Here is a 4670-nt window from a genome sequence, read left to right as displayed (position 1 = left end):
CTCAATCGAAACACAATTCAGTACATGAATCCATCATGTGCACAATTGCAAGTGGCAATTACTATCATACTGAATACGCAATCATGGCATAGACGAATCATATGTTATCGTAAGAAATATACAATTACTACAAAGTATCTTTCGAGTCTTGACCTTGTTCGTGGTAGGGTGGACATGCAATGGTACACTCGGAATGACAGAATCACAAGAAATATATAAATCTCACGTCACTCACATCTTTCCCCCTTATCCTGTCTGTGTACTGTCCTGCCTCCCACAGTATGATTGTCTCTGTAGGCAGCACCAGGCAGTGGAAGCTGACACGGGAACACCACTCTCCCTCCAGGAGGTGCAGGTATGTGTCCATGATCTGGACAGGTAAGAGTTCATTTATTAGAATATTTATTATATTGTTTAGTCCCCCAATGCTTTCGCTTCAAAAGGAACGCTTGTAATTTCAAATCAAAACAGGATCCGCTGCACATCACATATTCATCATGAAGAAAATATCTCGGCTGTTAGCAATGACTGACAATTAAACTGATGATGTACTAGATTGTGTGCACAATGCCCATAGCAGGTGGGTAGTGTTATCATTGCAGAATCAAGATGCATAGAAATGAGTTGTTACTTAGCACTATTATATGAATTGATAATCAACTAATACTGGTGTAAAAAGAAGAAACCGTTAAACGTTGCCGTATTAATCTTAAGATGGGGGCTCAGTGGTCCAAGGCGCCGCATTTCGCTTTGCAGATTCGCCAGGGGAATCAACAAAGTAGTAAACGTCTAAGATATGCATCACTTTGGAATTTCTTCATAATTTAATCCAACTCATCATGACACTTCTGTTCAAAGAGGCATTTAACCAAACTCACGCTCTAGCTTCCCTACCTCAAGGCACTATCAATGAGTATTAGGTGACTGAACCACTCACCACCCTCACGCCCCCAGTTAATATCCGAACTGACATCATTTGATGAAATCGAAAGCCTCCCATGCTCTATGAATGATTTTCTTGGATGATTAACTACGCATGTAGTTTGTGTGATTGTGTAAATAGAGCAGATGGACTACTTACTTCATCTGTCAGCCACTCGTTGGTTTCCAGGCGAGACAGAATATCTCCTCTGATGGTGTAGCAGCCAACTGTGTATGTACAGTCACGTGTCAGGGGGGCGTCCTCTTGTACATGCTGCAGGTGTGAAGGAGGATCCTTCAGTGTTTTCATAAAGTCCTGTACTTCAGTCCTGGTATGGCATGCTCCAACAAGCACTGCTGCGATGAGGTTTATGTAAACTGACCGGTCTTGGTTCAAGCTCAGCACGTCAGTATTTACAGAACATTTAACCCAGTTTCTTGCTTTGATTGCATCTAGATTCCAGTTCTTGTCGACCTCTTCAATGAGTGACAAGCACGGATTGCCTTTGTTGGTACAGTCCTTGTTCCAGAACCTAGATAATGCTAGGACTTGTTGCACGACCTTGATCACATCACGATTTCTTTCTACGCCTTCAAGAAATGTGTACAGATTAGTGTAGGGTGTGTTAGTGACACAGGTTACAACTGTGTTGTCATTTTCAACTTGAGACTGCCAACGAGGTTTCTTGACAGGGGAGCCTGACGTTGTACCCAAATATTCTATGTCATCATCACTTCTATGATCTCCTGTCGTGCTGCGTTTGTGATTTGTGTCATGATCATTCTTTGTTTCAGTCTCTGACACCTTTGCTTCATTCAGTGTTACCAGTGATTTACCACTGTCTTCCAATTTTGTCGGTGATGAATGATCTTCAGGGTCCAGGTTGGAGTTAGTGTTCTCCGTGACGCCCGACTGCACAGCTCCACCAGTTGATTCTACTTTTCTACATTTACTATCACCTGAAGAATTAACTGTCTGTTGACCACGCTTCTTGCGTTGAGGAGCAGGCTGTGCTTGTGTGTGGTCCCCGATATATTGCACTAGGACGTGTTTCAGAGGCTGGTTGTACAGATACGATGCTTCTCTGACAAAGGCCCTTGTTGTTGTCTTGTCCTCGGTGTAAGCCTTGTGGTACTGCTTCACTATGACTGGACTTGAGCCAGGCTGCTTCCGGGTTCCATCACTTCTAAAGTGATAGTTGTCGTCCTTCCAGATATCTGGAAATAGAATGTATCATCATAGTATTGCAATGTTGTAATCCTGAAGATGAACCGTCCGTCAAAAAGCTTTCTATGTTTGCGTGTCACGTGTAATGTAGTTATTTATTAATGAAACTGTGAAAAGTCAATAGTGTTAAGATACTATAGTATGAAGCAACCTCAATGCAACGTCAACTTAGTTTGTCACAGGCCAACGAACACAACACACACATAGAACTGTGAAGTCTTGAATAAGTATTTAGTATAAGAGGTTGTTGTAATATTGATCATCCTTGGCCATGTTCCTCCACATACGTTTACCTCACCCCCTTCTCCCCGAGGTGTAAAACAATAATTGATATTTGGTTAGCCTATATTGATCAATCTAACAATGGATTTCCTACAGGTTAACATCAGATAATGTTCACTATTTAAGTACTCGATTATCGTAAAGGGGACAGAAAGACTGAAAAGAACAAAATAGACATAACATATTGCAAAAGAGGTTGTTCTAATGATGACACAGACAACTGAACTGAATTGGTATTGCGATGTATTGTGCGACAGTCACTCGTCCCCAATATTAGCGCACATAAAATCTTTCATCACAGGACTGTACAAGGAAGTTGATACCAGGGCGGGGTGACCCCGACGTCATGCAGACTATTACTGAAAACCTACATGTATATGCATGTGTTTTTTTAGGAAATTGATCATGTGTGTTTAACAAACCCTTTGAATTCAAATTGTATAATAAATAATATCAGCTTTCCATGAAATATTAACATTGTTCCTATATATCAATCCCTGACTCATAGTGGCACCAAGCCTGAACGAAACTGCCTCACCTTCTCTCATGCCCGAGGGAATCTTATATAGGTACACCTCCCCTCCCTGGGGTGTGGAGGGGGGTGTCTGGATGGTCTTGCTCTCATCTGGACTCCTCAGAATGTTAACAATCTCCTCCAATTTAAGGGCTGATGTTCTCCCTGTGAGGTAAGGCTCGGGTGGCATCGGGGAATTAGACGCCATTTGCGTTTTAAACCAGAAACGTCACGAATGGTTATCCATTAGTCACACAGGCGTGGGCATCAAGTCCCGTCCTGTTGAACGTATAGATGACAAATGTTATTTGGTAAAATTTACAAATGCATAGCTTTGTTTCTGAAAGTGACTTACTCCGATGTTCGTGAAAACCTCGATACACCTGACTACACCCGAGCACTGACAAAACAATTGCTGAGCTATTGGATTACATTTCGTGATTTTGAACACTCTAATTTTCTTGACCGTCTCCGTGGTGTAATGGATAAGCTATTTCCTTCGTTTGAACATTGGCGAGTAACTATGATATATATATATGGGGGCTCCTTGTTTAGTCCTTGTCCAAGCTTCCTACTTTATAAGCATATATATCATAACTGATTTCACAGCTGCGCGAGACCTGAAATTTTTCAGTAAGGTACTCCATGGCTGGTATTCTGTTTGTTGTGGTTACCAGTCTTGTTTGTGTATGTTTTGGTCTAGTTGTAACGCCTCATTCGAGTACATGTTTAGGTTTATTGTTCTTTGTGAGTGGCGTGTGGGGTGGTTGAAAGATAAAGAGTGGAAGTTCGGTTTTTAGATCACCGGCCGCTCATACCGCATGGTGACACAGCACATAGACACACAGACACAGTCAAAGATCAGGTGAAGTTAAGAAACGTCAGTTGGATGGGGGACTACTGAGAGTTTCTGGGGCTTCGGTCCTGCCTCACACAGAAGCACATGTGATGTTTCCTTAGGAAAGTGACTCTGTTCGAAATGTGCCTCTGTTCACTCAGAAGTACCCGTTGGGATAAGATGACAATGTGACTGTTAACTTTCTAGCGTCTGACAAGGCAGCTTGGGCTGTATACTCATCAGATAGAAGAGAATGACCCAAAGAAGCGCTGCCTAGTCTGCCTAGCCAGGACTTTTCGGAGAATGTGAAGACTCCCCAACACTGCAGCCTTCTGCATTACCCAGATTGTCAGAAGGGCTGTATTCCTGGTAGCGAACCCGGGTACTGTCCCCACGTCAGTCAACAGATTGGGAGGTATCAAACCTAAGGCACTGAGAACATTGGGGAGTTGGACAACTTGGTACCTGGGATGCAAGCGTGACATTTCGAAAGAGGACAGAAAATTCGAAAATATAAATTATTTCATTGGAAGGACCAGATCATTTTATCATTTTCCATGACGCCCTCTACATATTCTGGGTCGTACCATGGATGGACCGGTTTGTGAAAACCACATGCATTGCGAAGACGGTAATAAAATGATCGAGCCACTCCATCATGTCACTTAAGATACTGTGTTGTGCCAAAGCTGGGCATCCACTGAAAATGTGTTGGACAGTCTCATTAAATTCATTTCATATTTACCTTTTTCGTGCAAAATCACACATTGATGGTTTGGAGTGGGAAGTGACTGGTTCTGAGCAGCAAACAGAAAGCCTTCTGTTTCACTTTCCAGGCCAACCGACCTCATCCAAGCGAAGGACTCTGCAGGGTTGCTGACCTTCTC

The sequence above is a fragment of the Haliotis rufescens genome, unplaced genomic scaffold (genome assembly GCF_023055435.1).
Source record: "Haliotis rufescens isolate VD_foot unplaced genomic scaffold, xgHalRufe1.0.p SCAF_103, whole genome shotgun sequence".
NCBI lineage: Eukaryota > Metazoa > Mollusca > Gastropoda > Lepetellida > Haliotidae > Haliotis > Haliotis rufescens.
Note: the sequence above shows the minus strand (reverse complement) of the source record.